We start from the raw sequence: 20,819 nt of genomic DNA, 5'->3' as shown, positions 1-20,819 counted from the left end.
GGGTCCAGCTTACTTTACATAGGATAATATATTCTTAAATATAAGCTATATAATAGAAATATAATTATTTTGAAATAATGACTACCTTTTACATAACTACTAGAATATTCAATTGGTAAATGTCAGAAAATACGAAGTTTTCCCCCTCTTCACTAATGTCTTAAATTATCAGCTTTGAAACTGGCAAATATACTGGTAAGTATACCATGAAGAAAAAAAGACATAAGTTAAAAAAAACATTTTGTTTAATTTTAAAAAGAGTCAAAAAGTGGAAAGGTGCTTAGTTAGATCTTCCACTGATACAAACAATTGCCTAGATTCTTGACAATTTAGAGAATTACAAGGAAGAGATACAAAGCCTCTCAGTTCTACTTCTTTAAAGAAAACATGATCTCTCTCATGTTCTTTAAAAACCAAGTTAAAATAGACCTGTAAATTAAAAATTTCCTGGATTCCACTTTTACTCAGAAAACTTGACAGATATTACGAGTTTCAGAGCATGCATACAAGTTCCATCAACAAGAATGTCTTGCTCCTAAATGTGACGACTTTTTGAGGAGAAGGTAGTGCACTACATACTTGTCACATGACCAATCATGGAATCATGGTGGAAAAGATTTGCTTTGCTGATTCCTATAAGCATTCTGTAAGATGTTTCGTTCCTTTATGCATTTGAGTAGAATAATACAGGCAGACATTCAAAAGATCAGTATAGATCATTTGCCAGTTGAATATAGTCTTATATTTAATGACCATTCTTGCTATGGTGCTTTGTGTTTTCTAAATACCATTTTTACCTTTACACTTTGTTTTCAAAAACAACAAAATAACTTTTTTTAGCCCTCAAATATATATTGTATACACTACTCCTTTAGCACAGTTTGGTTTCTTTAGGCAACCTGAATTTGATCCACAAATGTTCTTTGTGACTGAAGGCAAATTATATATTAACTATGTTTTTTAGAAGGAAAAAAAATATAAGATAGAGAATAATAGATATGTGTGGTTTTCTTTTAATTTCAGTTTATTGAGATATAACTGACATAATATTTAAAGTGTACATTGTGGTGATCTGATAAACATATACATTGTGAAAAAATTTCTCCCTCCATCTAGTTAATTAACACATCCGTCACTTCATATACTTATCCCTTTGTTTTTATTTTCTTTGGTAAGCACATTTAAGTTCTACTCTCTTAGCAAATTTCAGTTATACAATACAGTGCTATTAACTATAGTCACCAATGCTTCACATTAGCTCTTCAGATCTTATTCATATTATAGTTAAATTTTTGTATCCTTTTACCAGTAAATCTTGGAGAGACAAGTATTATAAAAATTTTGGGGTGATTCATTTTATTTATACTTACCATCTTATAGCCATTCATTTTATTTACATGTTTTATTAATGCCTTTCATTGAAGCACTAAATATCAATACAGTATCATTTGACAAGTTTGGTAGGTAGAAGTCTAGCATTTCCATCTGTGTTGTACCATTTTGAAAAACATCCTCCCTTTGAGTGTTAGAAAACCTGTGCATACAATGGCATATATCTCCTATGAATGTTTTACATTTTATAGCTAAAGGGCTTTTGCAAATGTTATTAAGGCTTCTAATCCATTCAGTTGGAGATAATCAAAAGAGAGATTATCCTGAGTTGGCTTGATCCTGTCAGTTGAGGACATTAGAGTCAAGAAGCAGCAGCATAGATTCTACTGATTTTAAAGGAGCAAACTAAAATTTATGCAGAAGACCATGTGGCAGGAAATGATAGGTGGCCTTTAGCAGGTGAGAATAGCCCTTGGTTGACAACAAGTAAGTAAGCAGGAATCTCAGTCCTACAACTACAGAGGACTGGAATTCTGCCAACAACCAATGAGTTTATAAGTGGTCCTTGAGCTGCAGGTGAGATCACAGACTGATATTTTGATTTTAACCAGATCGCATGAAAAGCAGAGGGGTCAGCAAAAAAAAAAGTGCCAGATTTCTTTCCCACAGAGCTAGTGAGATAATAAATGAGTGACATTTTAAGCCACTAAAATTTTGATTATTTGCTGCACAGCAATAGAAGACTAATAAGTCAAAAGAATAGTTGGAAATACAATTTAATGATATCTATTGCTCATTATTCATCTGTGATAAGCATACTATAACCTAATAAATTGGTCTTGGGCAAAATTCAATATCAACTTAACTTGCAAATGCCAACTGGAAATTGTAAAAAATATAATTAAATTTTAGTTATAAAATTTGGGACACATTTCCCATGATTATTGATCAAGTAATAACAGTGCCATCTATCCAAGATTATTTTCAGATAAGAAGAGAGACAAGATCATCCTCCTGACAGTCTTCCAGAATTATGATTCTGTGATCTTAGTTGTGAGGACTAAACCAAGTTAGTTAAGTTTTCCATGCTCCAGTTTCATTATCTATAAACTTTAGCTAAATTATATTTCTCTAAATTTTCTTTTATATCACAAGTTCTATAGTACACTGATACTTGAGTGAAAATGTAACTAATGTATTTTGAGGGAAAAAAAATCAGAGCTTTAACCCCTGTTAACAAAGCGAGTAAATAAAAATCGGTAGTAAAAATAGTTTAACTACTGAAAAACAAATTTCTAATGGGAATCAAGAACTAGATCTTGTAATTCTTTTTTATAAGAATAATAAAAAAATAAAACCTCTATGAAAACTCATAGGAATGGTGAAAAACATTTGTGTGAACACTGAGGAAAGTTAAAAAAATACTTAGATCTTTTCCTTTAATAGTAGATTTCTTTTTATCTGTTACAAGCCCTATGAAAGCTCAAGAAATGAAGTAGAGATGGGGATGAATTCCATTCCAATTCGATTCTGTAAATATTCTATAATAAATAGATTAATGTGAACATGAAAGTCGAATGAAGTCAATACCATTAACTCATGGAAAGCCTAATTATAATTAGGTCAAGTCTCACACCGGGGTATCATTCATTTTACCATATAAAAGAAATGTAAGACAATTAACAGTCTCCAAATTAGCTTGATGGAGACAACCTACAATAGAGCAATCCATTACTTACTAATGAAGTTACATTCCATAAAGGAGTTCCTCCGAGGAATTTCCTTTTGAAATAATATTTATGTACAGTTTAGCAGAGGTGAGCATTGATTGCTTATCTCAATTGCAAATTTAGCAAGCTCCCCAGAGGAAAAAGCACACAGATTGTTTGACTGAATTGTTGTGGGTGGTTTAAAATTATGATGAAAGGCACTGTAAAAATAGAAACCATGTGGGTTTCGTATTTTGCTTGAAGGGAATGTTACTAATTTATTTTCCCTATAAAAATTCAATGAAATTAGAACTTACATTTTGCTTCCCAATTGGCAATAACAAAGGGGGGTATTAAATTAACTAGTTTGCTATATTTGTTAGTTCTATGCCATTCATTTTAGCCCAGCCACTAAACATGAGAGCTTACTCAATGGCAGAAAATACTAGATAAAGTAAAATAAATATAAAAAACTTGATATAAAATGGTGTGGATTATTAACTACATGTATGAATGTAAATTTAAACATTCCATAAAGATTTAGTTCAGTGTATACACAGCTAGAAACCTTGTAGAAGTACAAAGAAGCATGTAATATCATCTCTGACTTTACACACTTACAGTGAAGTTGGTTGATCATAAACATATTGTTTTCCAAGACACTCTATCATTTATTAATCTATGCAATAAATGAATTCTAGTAGATACTTGGCACTGAGACAAAGACATAATTCTCCCTATCATGAAATTTACTGTAAAGTGAGAAAGACAGAAAATAAACATGCAAACAACAAATAACTTTAAAGTGACAAATGTTTCCTCTGAAGATGTTGAAAATAATTCAATGATAGAGAGAAATAGATGAGTAGAGAAAAATAGATGAGGGGGCAGCTGATTCAGTGGGAGGGAAGGCAATGTATGGTTTTTTGAATCGATGCTACTTAAGATCAGACATGGAGTTTATAAAAGAAACAACTATGTAAAGAGCCCACATAAGGTACTTGGTTGCTGCTGGGATTAGAAAGGTCTTGGTGTAATTAAAGGTTGTACAGAGTCCAGTGTGATTGAAGCACAGAGAACCAGAATCAGAGTTGTTTACAATGTGGTTGACAAGGTACATAAGGCTCAGGGTTTTGGGACCATGCACAGGATTGTAGATTGTATTCAGAGTTCCACGGGAAGTCAATGGAAGAATTTTGTGAGATTTGCTGTATTCTGATTTATGTGTTTTTTTTTTTAATGACCCAGCTACTTTGTGTTTTAAAGATTATTGGCAATTGAGAGTGTAGAGGACAAGAGTACATATCAGGAGACCAGTAAGAGACTATGGCCCCAGTTCAGCCAAGATGTGACCTGAATGATAATAGTAGCACTGGATAGGAAGACAAAGAGATAAAAAGTAGATTTATTTTGATGGTGGTATTAACAATACTTATCAATATTTTGGATAGAGGGAAATAGGGGAGAGGGATGAATAAAGAAAGCCCCCTGAATTTTGCTCGAGAAACTATATGAATGATTGTATCATTTTACTGAGATAAGAAGCTGATCCAGGTTTTAAAAGAAGGAAACTTCATATGCACTGTGGACGTGTTACTTTTGAGATCTGTAAATAAACCAAGGAAGTTGCCCTTAAATGTAGGCAGCAAAGAGATTCAGCAAGAAAATTCAGAGTCATTAGCAGCCATTGGAACAGACTGTAGACAGAAAAGAGCAAAGGACTGAGGAATAAGCCCTAGAGACTCAACATTAAGCTGTCAGGAAGGTTATTGGAAAGGTTATTAGAAAAACCAAGGTAAGATCGATGTCCTTGAAGCTCAGAGAGGAGATGGTTTTCAGAAGAAGGGAACGCTCCGCTGTGATAAAGACTGCAGAGAAGTAAAATTAGGACAAAAAATGATCAGTGAAGTTGGCAAAAATAAAGTGGAGATTTTGACAAAAGACATTTCAGTGTAATAATGGAAAAAGAAAGTAAATTGTAGAGCATTGAGGAGTGAACAGAAAGTGAGAAAAGTGGAATCTGTCTGTAATTTGTTCTTTCTAAAAGTTTATCTATATAGGTAAGTATAGAAATGGAGTCAAAGCTGGAAGGAACTGTGGGGAATTTTTTTTTTTAAGAAAATGAGGTAGTAAGGTGAGTTTGGATGCTGATATGAATATTGTACTAGAGAGAGAGAGTTAGGGGACTTAAAGGAATGAGTAACCCAAGTGGAAAGTTTCTTAATTTCTCAAGACTGTTAGAAGAGATGGGACCCATGAGAAATGTACTGGAATGAGAAGGAACGGCAAGCTGAGAATGTAACACAAGGGAACATGAATTAAAAAGATGCACAGGCAAGTAATTAGAAATTAAGTAGCAATCAGAGGGAACGCTAAACAGATCATTTCTATATCCCAATCAATTGGAACAAGGTTATCATCTGAAATCCAAGACATTTAAGGAGAAAAGATAATAAATGGAATTGTTTTAGAATAGAAATACAAGCTTTCCGCAGAAATGTCTTTGGATTGACAGAGATGTCAAGAGACCACTTGACATCTGATATCATAAATTTACCCTAACACTTCGCTGAAGTCAACCTAACTGGTTGTGGGACCTTGATTTTCATCTGTCCACTTTGCTTTGGAGTATACCTCGTTGGGATCTTGTAATGCTGAAGTTCTTCCAGTTGAGCAGGGAAGAAGGTGAGTGAAACAGATGTTAAATATTTTTGTAAAGGAGCATTTCTTTTTCTGGATTATGAAATCTAGGCTAGACATAACATAAGAGAAGGCAGAAGGGCATTAATAGATGGTGAGAACAGTGGTTTTAATATCTTGGGTAGAATGATGGGGAGTTACCGACAAAGACAAACTAGAAGTGGAGAATTGAGTTGAATTTAATATGTTGGTGTTAGATATTTTGGAATTGGTAGACTTGGGAAGGGATGGCTGAGAAGGCAAGAAAATAAAGGTCTGTGGAGATGGAAGCAAAGAAACAGCTAAGATAGCATATTCTGGGAATAAGACTAGGAAATGTGGTGGAGCTATAGGGTCTAAGTCTTCAGATAGTGTGGGGAAAGGATTAGAAGGTTGATGAATGGTAATAATACTGAGCACCCCGAATTTTAGATCTCCACCAATCAAACGTTTCTAATAATATTCTTAAATTGCTGCTTTTTGTGTTGATTTTTGAAGTAGGTATTTTGCTTTCTGCTGTGATGGAAGGGGATTTTTTTTTCCCCTCAGGATAAAGGTGGCTTACATCTTCTCCCCTCCGATTTTATAAATAGTTATGTCTAGTGTTTTGTTCAGCTAGTACCCACCAGTACAACCTGAAGAGTTGTTGAATATTGAAATAGGCCAGAAAGGTGGTCCAATAGCTGCATCCTAGGGCCTAGAGCGCCCCCTGCTACCCCTCCCCACACGTTTCCTTGGACAGAGGGGGCTTTCAAGGGCCAGCACTAAAGCTGGTGGGTGGGTGCATTATGATTGGTCTAATTAACTGTAAAAGTTAACATATTATATAAATATCACCCCTGGTTATGCCTCTGCCTAAATTCCTTGACAGCTCACTCTCAATGTCAAATGACATATTTAAGCCTTTTAAAATATATATGTACCATTTACAATAATAATAGCCTGACTGTTCACTCTTAAGATACTACTCTTCTGTTTACCTACTTATTTTTTTTTTGCCTTATGTCCTATCTTGTGTGGGCCTTATTTTATTAAGATTGATCATATCTGCATTATATTACATATTCAATTAAATGATAGTAATAGAAGACCATTATCTAGTAATTTCTACGTCCTGCACTATCTCATATCATGGGAATGATTGGAAAATTACCTATAATTACTTTTCTTTTTCACTTCTTTTGGCTAACAAGAAGAAAAAGGAGTTTGTCTGACTGACGAGTTCTCTGTAACATGTTGTTTTCTAGCTGGCATTTGCAGATAGCTTGATGAGCTATTTATTACAAAGGTAATTGTTCACTTTTTGGAAATTTTGCACGATTGTAATTGAGTGAGTAAACAAAATTCATCAACTGGTTGGAAAACAGTCCAGTTTTCTTAAAATCCTTCAGTCCCTTGTCTTGCTGGGGGTTGTATTCTCTGTTGGAATAATGACTTTCTGGTGCAGTGTCACTCACATTTGCTCTGTTTTTTTTTCCATATTTCCTCACATTCTTCTACACTCCCAATTATTCCATATGGCCTCTGGGATTTATGTTTTCCCAAAGGACAATCCTCTGGAAAAACATTGTTTAAAATTGTATGAATGATGATATAGAGAATGACAAGTTTCTACAAGTCAATTTAAGAAATAAAAGATACATAGACAGTTGTATATTTCTGCATCTCATCTGATTGCTCCCAACCTACCTACTCCCTCCCGTCTGCCACCAGTCTGAGCTAATTACCATTCTGAATTTAAGGCTTATGATTTCCCTACATTTCTTTAATGAATTTATCACTACCCATGCGTATATCACTACACACCATACAACACGTTTTTATGTACTATAACTTTATTTAAATGTTACCATGCTGTGCTTTTCCATTCCTATTATGTGCCTCAAAATATATATGTTACTACGTTTAGTTTTAGATCATTCATTTTCACAGATGTGTAGTAGTTCTTCACGAACTTACCACATGTTATTTATCTATTCTGAAGCTGATGAATGTTTAAGATTTTTCTTTTTTTTTCTATACACAATTCTCCAATAAACACTTTTATGCATGCGTATTTTGAGTCTCAGTAATGATTCTCTCAAGGATTTCATATATATATATATATATATATATGAAAATAATTGTTGGGTCATAGGCATATGCATATATCTTCAATTTTGCTAGATACTGCCAAATTACTTGCCAAATTGCTTTCAACAATTTATATCTCACTAACTGACTTATCATTGCTCTAAATTCTTGCCAAAAGCTAAAGCAGTCAGATACATAAAATCTTTTGAAACTACAGAGCTTTAATTGTTTCTTTGTTGCTTAATCATTTGCATAGTGTCCAGTCTACAAATGTCTTCTCTTTATATACCTGTTCATTTGTTCTAGATAGTGTAGGCATTTTTTTCTTATTGATTTGTTGAAAATATGTAGAAGGAATATATATATTCACTATTAATGCATTTTTTGTGTATGACTCTTCACTTTAAAACGGACTTTTGACCCACAGAAGTTTTTTTTTTTTTCTAAATGCAATTTTTAACATCTAATGCTATTTTTCTTAGGGTTTGTGCTCTTTTTATTTGTTTTTTCTTGTTTAAGAAACCTCCCCCTATTTTGAGGATATAAATCTGTTTTTCTCTATTTTCTTCTAAAAGTTGCACATTTCATTTGATATTAAATCTACCTCAGTAGACGTTTGTGTAGGAGTAAAGATAGCATTTTATTTGCTTTCTGGAGAGTGATGACTTAATTCTGCCAGCATCTTCCATTGATGGCTTCCCCAGTGAACTAACTTCACTGTTACACCTCTCCTTTTAGTCTAAACTGGACATGCGGCTTTTTTGATCTACTGCGCAGCTGCCATTGTAAACACTGTTCTTCTGAGTTATATCCATATTTTGCAAGATAGGCTCTAATAACTTCCTGCAAAAGCAAGTGTGGGAAGTAACACGTTTTATTCTTTATAGAGCTGAAACATACCTTCAAGGCAGATCACAAAGCCTGTACCTCACACAGTAGAGGATGATGAAGAATATAGGTTCTCAAGATAGATTGCCGGGATTCGTGTTCTGTTTCTTACTACTTCCTATGTGATGATTGTGCCAAACTTCACACTGGGTGTGTTCACCCCTTGGGGGTGAAGGGCTTAGAATGGGTGAAAGGGCAGAAATAGTTCAAAGGAATCAATTCTCATATCCCTAAATTAAGTATATACATTTATCTCTAAATTTATCTGACTGTAAAAGCACCTGGTTTTGACTGAGGTTTGGCTAATTTTTCCTACCTACCTTGTCACGACACCTCTCTACCATTTACCAAAGAAAAGCATAACTCCTACCAATCCTAAATCTTCTTCTGATCTCCTGTTTGTGGATAAGGGCATAGAGCAATGATCAGATGGACAGTTCAAAATACTTTGTGTGAGCTATTGTAAAAACTGGGTAACAAATACTTATGCAAAACAGATGCTAAAGGTTTTGTGTATGTCAACTGAAAAATTCGCTTTTAACATAATCAAAAGAAGACTTGATCTAGTTGTTAGCTGAAATATCACTAAACATGACCTTTGATGATAGATTAGTCTGCGATATTTAGCATGTAACACAGGAGTCCAGCTCCTTGTTGAAAGCCTATGTGATTTTTCAGGCCTGATAATATGATCAGGCCTTTTAATATATCATTATGAAAGCTTTCCCTGGCAGGCCATGGGTTGGAGGGGGAAAGGTTCCCTCGCCACACCGGACTTGGTGCGCAGCCCATGTTACACATTGCAAACTCTGAAGGAATTGTAGTCAAGGTCTCAGGCCCCCCTGACCCCCTGGCTGGTCAGGTTCTCTGAATATTTGGGTTAAATTATTTCTCCTTCTAGCAACTAGTAATAATCATATATAGATATGAAAAATCATTGGGACAAAGAAATCTCATTCACTTCATTAAGAAATGTGTGCATAATTAAACATTTTTACTTTTATGCTTAATGATTATATGCTAAAATTTTAATATATTTTTGTTGATTTGAAATCAATTTGCAACTCAAACCAGGGGAATTACTTTTTAACACATAGAGCTTATGTTACCGGAAAAAAAGAATTCAATGTTAATTTATATATTTATTTGTTTCTTCAGTGAAGTATGAAAGAGGATCAATAAAATACTTTCAAGAATAAAAATATACTACATTAAGATGTAATTCTGTTCGGGAAGTAAAATGGAAATATGAGTAGCAGGAGAAGAGAAAACTGATATAAAATTCTCATTTATTGATGAAGTGCTTTTTTATCAATATTTAAATTGGATGATGATGGTAGCAAATTCCTATGGTATCCTGATACCATGGGGCATATATGATTGAATTATGTGAGAACAACACTTTAAAATGTCTCTGTTTACAATATATAGAAATAATATGCCTTGCAGCTAGCTATATTCAAACTTTGGATGAAATATTTCAGACGTCCTGTTAAAAATATGTGTGGAGGTACATTGCTTTGGAAAACTATGTTAAGGGAGCACAATCAAAAATATTTGATGATCATGTACCTGAGACATCATGATATTCTTTGATACATTAGAAAAAACGTGGAAAACCTCCATCCTGGTGAAGTATGGTCTCTGTGAGAAAGAAAAGCTTAGCAGAAAAAGGCAAATCTTCATTTCTTGTGGCAAAATCGTATTAAGGATCTAGAGAAAAAATGTTGGACATAAAACTTCTCAGGTATCTTTTAAAAACCTCTAAGGACAAAATCCAAATTCTGACACTTTGGATTAATCCGCTGAGGGTTTACTCCTCAATATACTGATTCCTTAGACAAGTCCACTGTAGAGATAATGGCTTTGGCATAGACGGGATCCTCTCTGTGACAGTCAAGGTCCTGGCAGAGAACAGATGTTTATTTAGACAGGTGACTGAAAGGAGTTGCAAGTAGGTAGTCTGCACAGAGATGTAGCCAAGGTTAAAGGGAAAAAAGGAATGTTGAAGCACTACTGTAGATGGGAGCCTTTACCAGATCCCACTGAGAGAACCATAGTAGAAAACAGAGGTTGCTTTCCAGCCTGTGGTCTTATACAGGGAAATGCAGGCAAGGTCAAATGGGGGTTGGCAGTGGCAGAAACAGGAAAACAATTGCCCAGAATCCCTCTCTTTCTTCCTTCTTGTCTTGTTATTGGGCAAACCAAACTGGAAGGTGAAGTTTAAGGAATCCTGGTGATGGAGTCAGGTAGAGATCAGACCCTATGGTGACAGCAGGGTGAAGAAGTTTACAGTAGAGGGGAGAACAGAGACAAACCAACACACTTTTCAAAATACTGATGACTTCACTTTTGAGTAAATTAGATGTATATCAAAGTGTTATAAATCCTCCTGTATTTACTCCAAATTACAAAAGCCAGAGAGTAGAGATTTCATTATTCAGAATTTACAATAAAGTATGTGGGTTGGAGGATATTGTACCTAAGTGATAAATTTTAAATGTACATACCTGTAAGTAACTCCATTTTAATGTATGAGGCATTCTTTGTTTTATAGATAAATGTATTTGTTCACTCTAAAAGTAATTGGAGTGCTAAGGGTCACATAACACACTTTTAAAATTTATTGAATTTAGAATGGTGTTCAGACATCTCAGGTCTCAAGATTGATGTTCTGTGTGTGGGAAGATGTTCTCCCAACAAGTGCTGATCAAACAAATATAATCAGAGACACATACGTAATTTTAAATATTCTAGTGGCTACATTTAAGAAAGGATATATTAACTTTAGTAAAGTTTTATTTAACGCCATACATCAGAACTATAATCAATGCAATATAATAAATTTAGACTTATTAATGAGATACTTTGCATTCTGTTTAATCTCATAGTGTCTTTTTTTTAATTGAAGTACAGTCAATTACATTGTTTCAATTTTTGGTGTATAGCACAATGTCCCAGGAATGTATATACATACATATATTCATTTTCATTTGTTTTTTCATTAAAGGTTGTTGTTATTATAAGATATTGAACATAGTTCCCTGTCCTATACAGAAGAAACTTTTAAAATCTGTTTTTATATACAGTGGCTAACATTTGTAAATCTCGAACTCCCAAATTTATCCCTTCCCACCCTCTTTCCCCAGTAACCATAAACTTGTTTACTATGTCAGTGAGTCTGTTTCTTTTTTGTAGATGAGTTCCTAGTGTCCTTTTTTTCCTTTTTTTTTTTTTTTAAGATTCTACATATGCTTTATATCATTTGGTATTTTTCTTTCTCTTTCTGGCTTACTTCACTTAGAATGATGATCTCTAGGTCCATCCATGTTGCTGCAAATGGCATTATTTTATTCTTTTTTTGTGGCTGAGTACTATTCCATTGTATAAATATACCACAGCTTCTTTATCCAGGCATCTGTAAATGGACATTTAAGTTGTTTCCATGTCTTGGCTATTGCATATAGTACTGCTATGAACATTGGAGTGCATGTATCTTTTTGAATTAGACTTCTCTGCAGATATATGCCCAGGAGTGGGATTGCTGGATCATATGTTAAATCTATTTTTAGTTTTTTGAGGAATCTCTATATGTTTTCCATAATGGCTGCACCAAACTGCATTCCCACCAACAGTGTAGGAGGGTTCCCTTTTCTCCACACCCTCTCCAGCATTTATCATTCATGGACTTTTGAACGATAGGCACTCTGACTGGTGTAAGGTGATACCTCGTTGTAGTTTTGACTTGCATTTCTCTGATAACTAGTGATATTGAGCACTTTTTCATGTGCCTACTGGCCATTTGTATTCAGAGTGCCTTACAAAGGCAGTGGGTATTTTGCATACATGCTGCATTTCAATTGCTTATGAGCCACACATGGTAAGTAGTGGACTTCTGGTCAGAGCATTTCTAAAAAACAAAGGATACTTGATAGAAATGAAGGAGCATTTACTGGTTAAAGTGTAATGAAAAGATTGTGTTTGAATATTCTTATTGAGTGTGTTTTTATATTTCTAGCCAGAAAGGCAGGAAGATTATGCAAATGAGTTTTATGGAGCTAAAAATTATATGAATTAAACCCATTTAAATCCAATAATTCTACCTATCTCTTTCACTCTCTTGTTCTGTCTCTTTCCAGTATAATTTTGAGGTCAATTAGGAAATTTAACCTTGGACTGATAAGAACAGTCTACAGTTGAAGTAGTAACATTAAAAAAAAATCAAGAATGAAATACAGATATTAAAAGGGGAGAAAAATGCAGACTGTTTTTTGATTTTATTTTATTGAGGTATAATTCACCTTTCACAAAATTCAGCATTTTAAAGCAAACAACTCTGGTTTTAGAAATATTCAGAAAGTTGTATAACCATCACCATTTTCAAATTCTAGAACATTTTCTTCACCAGCAAATAAATGCTGCATTAATTAGCAGCCACTCTGTTTCCTCTTCAACTCAGCAACTGGCAAACACTAACATATTTGTGTCTCTATGAGTTTACCTATCATGGTCATTTCAGATTACAGAATCACCTAGTATGTCCCCTTTTGTGTTTGATTCAATTCATAAATGCTGTAGTATATATCTACACTTTGCTCATTTCTAGGGCTGGATGGCAGTCCATTGTCCGGATATATCACGTTTTGCTTATCCAGTGTTCAGCTGATGAACATTTGTGTTATTTTCACATTTTGGCTATTGTGAGTAATACTGCTATGAACACTTGGGTACAACTCTTTGTGCAAACCTATGTTTTCTATTCTCTTGGGTATATATGAGAATTAGAATTGCTAAGTCATGTAGTAACTGGATGCTTAACTTTTGATTAATTATTAAACTGTTTTCCTGAGCATATGCACCATTTTACATCCTTACCAACAATGTATTACTTTTTTAAAATTAATCCTCACCAACACTTGTTACTGCCTAATATTTTAAATTGTTAGGTGTGTAATAGGTCTTTCATCATGGTCTCGATGCACATTTTACCAAAGGTTACGGATGTTAAGCATTTTTTCTTGTATACACTAGCCATTTTAATATATTCTTTGGAGAAATGTCTATTCAAATACTTCAATCATTTCTAAAATCAGTTATTTTATTTATATTCTTGAGTAGTAAGAGCTTTTCATTTACTCTGGATTACGGTCCCTTATATTTGTTTTGCAAATATGTATCCTTATCTGTACATTGTCTTTTCACTTTCTTGATGGTGTCCTTTAAATCACAAAAGTTAAAAAATTTGAGGTAGTCTAATTTATTACTTTTTTTGTTTGTTTGTTCTTTTGTTGTCATATGTAAGGAACCATTGTCTACTTCATGTTACAGAGACTTACATGAAAGTTTTCTTCTGAGAGTTTTAAAATTTTGCTTTTAAATTTAGGTCTTTGCTAAAATTTTTGTTAATTTTTGTGTATGATATGAGGTAGGAGTTGAAATTCAATTGTTCGAGCATCATTTGTTGAAGACTTTTTTTCTTATTTGTTTTGGCACACTTGTTGAAAATAAATTCACCATATATAGAATGTTTTCTAGTTATATTTTTAAATCCTAGATTTAGGTCTGCAAATTGTTTTTTGTCAAATTCCTTTATAGTATTCTTCAAGGTGTAATTTCCTTCTTGATCTTGTGCCTAAATGTTCTATCTATTATTAAAATGGAGTATTGAAGTTTTCAACTGTTCACTGTTGAATTCTCTATCTTAGTGATTTCCCTTGGAATTGTAATTAATACTTAATTATAACAGTTAAATTTGAATTAATACCAAATTAATTTCAACTTTACACACAACTTTGCTCCTGTATAGCACCATTACCTCCCTCCTTTGTATTATTATTGTCATACAAATTGCATCTTTGGACATTATATACTCCTCAAAACAGGTTTGTATGTATTACTTTGTGTGGGTATATTTTAAGTCATATAGAAGAAAAACAAGGTCACAAAAAACATAGTCCTCTACACAAACATATTTTATTGTGCCTCACTTTATTGCACTTCACAAATACTACATTCTTTATAAATTGAAAGTTTGTGGCAACCCTGTGTTGAGCAAATCTATTGTCACCACTTTTTTTTTCCAAGAGCATTAGCTCAGTTTGTGTCTGTGTCACATTTTGGCACTTCTTGCAATATTTCAAAATTTTTATGATTATTATATTGGTTATTTTGATCTGTGGTCAGTGATCTTTGATGTTACTATTACAAAAATATTAAAATTTGCTAAAGGTTCAGATGATGGTTAGCATTTTTAGTAATAAAGGATTTTTTAAATTACCTTTTTTTAGACATAATGGTGTTGTTGCCCACTTAATATGCTATTGCCTACTTATAGTATAGTGTAAACATAACTTTTATTTGTACTGGGAAACAAAAAACATTATGTGATGTTTTATCACACTATTTGTTTATTGCAGTGGTCTGGAACTGAACTTGCAGTATCTCCGAGGTAAGCCTGTGCTGTCTTGTCTATTTCCACGTGTAGTTACTTTTACCAGATCTCTTTATTTATGTGGGTTTGAGTTATTGTCTAATACTCTTTCATTTCAGCCTGAAGAGCGCTCTTTAGCATTTCTTGCTGGGAAGCTTTGATAGCGACAAATTCTGTCTCAAATTTTCCTTCCCTTTGAAGAATCCTTTTCCTGGATATAGAATCTTGACTGATCATCTTTTCTCTTTGGCAGTTTGAACATGCGATTCCACTACCTTCTAGCTTCCATGGCTTCTAAGAATGAATTTACCGTTAATCTTCCTAAAGTTCCTTTGTCTGTGGTCAGTCACTTTTCTTTTGCTATTTTCAAGATTCTTGCTTTGTCTTTGTCATTTTACAGCTTGAATCTAAGTGTCTAGAATGGCTATCTGAGTTTATGTTACTGAGTTTATTGAGCTTCTTGACTGTGTGGATGGCTTTATATCTAATTTGGCAAGTTTTCAGTCATTCTTTTCTCAAATACTCTTTCTGACAATTTAAAATTTTCTTCTTCTGGGATGCCTGTTATGCATATGTTGGTGTACTTGCTGGTGTCCCACAGTCTCTGAGACTCTTTTAACCTTTTTCTTATATTTCTGTTAAAAAATGACTAATTCCAACTGACCTATTTTCAAGTTTGCTGATTCCTCTGCCAAGCATATTTTCTCTCAGTGACTATTTTGCAGTTTTGGTATTTTCTGACTCCAGAATTTCTGTTTGGTTCTTTATTTTTAAAATAATTTCTACCTCTTCATTGATATTCTTTATTTTGTGAGGCTTTAGTCCCATGATCTCTCTTTGCTCTTTAGGCCTGGTTTCATTTATTTCTTTGAACATATTTAAAATAGCTAATTGAAAAACTTTGTCTAAATAATCTTGAATTTCTCAGGGATACTTTCTGTTGATTCTTTTCCTTCCTTCTGTGTATGGGCTATAATTTCTTGTTTCCTTGCATGTTATGTAATTTTTTTTGCTGAAGTTTTATTATTTAAAATAATATAATGTGACAATTTTAATTATCAGAGTCTCCTACTTCCCAGAGTGCACTGTTGTTGTTTGCTGGTGTAGAGTCTTTCCCAAAATAAATCTGTAAAGTCTGTATTCTTCCTCATGCCTGACCACTGTCTCTGTTTGATTAACTTAGTGGCCAGCTAATGATGAGACAGGAATTTCCTTAAAAATCTTAAACTAATAAGTCTCCAGCATTTGTCAAGAGGCTCTTTGTTCCTTTTGGGTTATACACTCAATCTTATGGCAGGCAGTCTACAACTCTGCCTTAGCTGCAAATTCTTTCTTGTACAAAGGCTCATGATTTTCCAGAAGAGAGACTTCAGGGCTTTTTCAAATATCTCCTGGATATATGCACGGTTGTATATATGTGAATAACTTTTTGTATTTGCATGAATTTCTGAAAGTTTTTCAAAGCTACTTAAGGGTATTTTATTTTCCAATTTTCTTTTAAGTGTTTTCATTAAATTCTTATTAGCCCACACTGTTATCACCTCAGACAGCTGAAATGTTAAGCAATTGCTGTTGATTGTTTTCTACAAATGCCCAGAAATAAAGGCTATTTGCACATAACAATTTCAGAGTCAGGTTAAAAAAGTGGGGGTTTCCAGGGAACTGCCAAACAAATCAAACAATGACAATTTTCTTGCAATGGGGATTTTACAAAGTTTCAATCCATCTGTTCTTTACAGGGCTGCTACGCTGCTGGGTATCACTGTAATTGTAGAGGCTTCGTTTTCAAGGCCATTGTGGAGCGTCAGAGAGGAATGGGAATAGGCAAGTCAAACTGTTACAAATCTCAATGTTTTTAATCAAGATACGTAGTTTTTATTGAATAAGCCCTACAGATTTTGGCAAGCCTTTGTTTAATTGCAAGAGTTCTGAGAAAGTTAATTTGAAAAGTTAATTTTGATTTTTTTCCCAGTGTTCTCATAACTTTTATGGAGAAACAGATTTTTGAAGGTTTTTTACCCCCTGGCTGCCACTGATTTCACTTTAATAGAAGCATATTTAAATCTTATCCAACAAAAATAATGACAAAGCAACAACAAAACCTCATTCTGGAAATATGAATATTAAACATTCCACTGTACTTTTTAGTAAAATTAAAATGTGTTAGTTTCACCACTTATTGAACTATTTATTCAGAATTTAGGGATTTATATTATATTCTTTTAGATTTCAAAATATAATTTAAATGCATTATATGGAGAAATTAGACAACTTAAAAATTTTACTTAAATAATAACATACCAGTAATTTTTATTTGTGTGTGTGTGTGTGTGTGTGTGACATTAATGATATTTGTACAGAATAAAGAAGTAGAAATTGAGAGACATAGAATACTTTTATACATTTTAAGAACTTGGATCTCTAACTAAAATTTAATGACGAATGTTTTGTGTGATATAAAATGAAATATGTTAATTAAAACATGTCATGGAGTTGAAGCCTTTTATAATTGTTAAAATATTGATCTTTTATAAATTATACCTAATAAAACCCAAATAATTTGAAAAATTATATTAGAGGTGTAACATGTGCCACTCTATTCCAAATATTATTTATTAGTTTAATTTTATTTTTAAAAATATTTTGTAATTTTTTCTATTATTCCTACTTGCTTTGGGGAATTTCAATCTGTGTATCAGTATAGTAGGAATACAGCATTTATTAATGGACCTCTGAGAAAGTGGATTTCTACTCTAGAGTTGTCCATAATTAAAGATAGGTTAAATTGTTGACCTACAAGTTAAATTGGTTTTCAAACAAGACTTCAGGTGATTTTATTTACATTTATTATTCTTTGCCAACAATTTGATTTCTATGAGTCTAGATATCCTCTTGATCTTATTTGGAGAAAAAATTAATCTATAATTGGTGTTGGCTCAAGATGATGCCAACTGGGTTCACACACTGCCAACTCAAGTTAAGCATAGAGTGTTAATAAGAGCTTGGAACTCAAAGAGCAAATTTTAAAGTTGTAATATTAGAGCAAGATTTAGTAAAATTAACTTGTATTTGTATTTGTGGTAACATGTGACTTTAATATAATTTAAATTAAATATTAAGAGGCAGAATGGTCTGTCTAGCCAGCATTTCTGAATATGATTCCTTTACCTATAACCATGTATTAGATTATAAAAGTTGGGCTATTTATTGGCAAAGTAAAACTTGGATATAAATTAGGGGAATGAATAACTCATTTTCCATCATATAAAACAAAACTTACACAGGAGTCTCCTTTTTTTTTCGTTGCTGCATTTCTTTACCTTTAAAATACAGAACTGTTAATCATTACCATGTCAGTGTTTTCAAATTGAAGGTAAATTTAAAAAGTGAGCTAAAATAGCCATCACTTAGGCAATTAGATGGCAAGTCACAATGAGGAATTATTATTGATTGTAGATTAAATAATTTCTCTACATCTTTATAGGAAGATGCAAAGAACAAAATGGCTACAGAGAAATCTTGAACTTTGTTTAGTAGCTTTATTTTGTTGTTTTAATATTTTATTGTTGTTTTAGAAATATTTTATATTTTCACTTATGACAAAAAAGGTAATTATGCTTATTTTGTTAGTAGTGCACTTCATTAAAGACCTTACTATTCCATTCACAAGGACGCTTTCAAAGTTAAAGTAATTTTGTCAAAAGGACACAAAAGCCAACCTAAAACAGCACCTATAGCTAAAGTTTGTTCATTTGAGTATGAAAATGAAGGTGATGACTACAGACCACAATGCATTAAATCTTTCATATCCCAAAATAAAAATCTAATATAATATAAATTTAAAGTATTTTAAAAGAAGGCACACAGCATCAGATAAAATAATTTTGAGACATGCTATTAAATTATGTTGGTATTTTTGAAACATTTGCTATGATGGTGAAAAATAAAGAAACTAATAAGCATTTTATATTATGATTAAAATGCATTTTTTGATTAAGGGCCTGACAAAGACAAGTTAGAGATGTAGAATTCAATTAGTTATTTTTCTTTTAATTGAGATATAGTTGATGTACAATATTATGTAAGTTTAAATTGTACAACTTTGTGACTTACAATTTTAAAGGTTATATTCCATTTATAGTTATTACAAAATATTGGCTATATTCCCTGTGCTATACTGTATATCCTTGTAGCTTATTTATTTTATACATAGTAATTTGTATCTCTTAATCCCCTACTCCTATGTTGTTCCTTCCTCCTCCCCTCTCCCCAGTGGCAACCGCCAGTTTGTTCTCTATATCTGAGTCTGTTTCTTTTTTATTATATTTACCAGTTAGTATTATTTTTTAGATTCCACATATAAGTGATATCATACAGTCTTTGCAATTAGTTATACTTTAAAATATCAACTAAAAAAGCATCAAGAATGACACAAAAGAATGTAAGTGCTGATTAAGTGCAAATGCTCTAGAGTTATAATGAACAACATATACAAGCATCTTGAGAATTCAAATTCCAATTTCGAGTTCAGTCTCCAAGGGAGCGATAGGTTTCTCTGAAAAGATGGAAGAATTGAGTCCTGGGTATAACTTGAAACCAGAAAATTAGGGAAATAGTTACTCGTATTTTTAAGTTATAGCATCATTGGCCTAAATACAAAAGAGGATAAGCACACACCATGGGGAATATCAACCAGAATCTGGTCAGCAGATCAGTTAGAAATTTAAGCTGGTAAACAGCCTCAACAAAATGGTGGCAATTGTATCTAAAACCTTGCACAATTAACCATAAGAAGGTTAATAAAAACATAGTATTAATATTTCATATTAAGAAGGGATCTCTACATACTTAGTTTTATGCACTTGTAAGTTTGAGGAAGAATTCACCCTATTGGAGTGACTTCATTATAACTATACTTAGAATAAATATTGAATAATTGTTTTACTTTTATAGTTTACCTTACTAAGCACACAGTTAGTATTGTAATATCACAGAGAAGTATTTATTTAGTGTATATTTTTTAAGATTTTGCTGGAATCATAAGAATTATATAATACTAAGGTAGGTTTATGGTATTCCTAGACAACTGCCTGTATAAAAGAAAAATTCAATTTGTATATGCTATTTAAAATCTTTTAAGGTAAAATATTGATTACTTTGTACACTCGTTGAAAATGTTCTTTTTCCAAAAACGTCTTGAGAGTGACTTTAAAATATGGTAGAGTTAAAAATATAATAATTAAAGTTTGCTAGCTGCACTTAAAAAAAAGCAAACTCAGGAAACTATATTTTTATAGCTTGGTGGTAGCTTTAACCTAAAAGGGAAATGGTTATCCTACAGCATCCGCAGTAGGCTGTGGAAAAACTTTGAAGAACTTCATGGTGACCCAGAACAAATAACTTCAGTAACTGTAGCATGAACAGGGAAACCATTATTCTAATTTCTACTGCTGCAATATCATTGCATCTAATTTTTCAATATGTTTCTCTTGTTCATATTGTTACCAAACTCATCAAATTCAGCTGCTTGCTGCTCAAAAGCCAATAATTTGAGATGGAAGTGTCAGTAGAAAGGAGACGGGCTTTAATCAGAAGATCTGGCAATCTAGTAAAATGGTGGACTCCTGTCCAGAGACCACTTCTGAAGATTTTGCTCAGCTATGACAGTTTTTAAAGGGAAAAATGCAGGGAAAGAATCTCAGTGAATC

This window comes from Camelus ferus, chromosome 14, assembly GCF_009834535.1.
Source record: "Camelus ferus isolate YT-003-E chromosome 14, BCGSAC_Cfer_1.0, whole genome shotgun sequence".
Lineage (NCBI taxonomy): Eukaryota > Metazoa > Chordata > Mammalia > Artiodactyla > Camelidae > Camelus > Camelus ferus.
The sequence above is the reverse complement of the archived record's forward strand: the minus strand, read 5'-3'. Positions refer to the sequence as shown.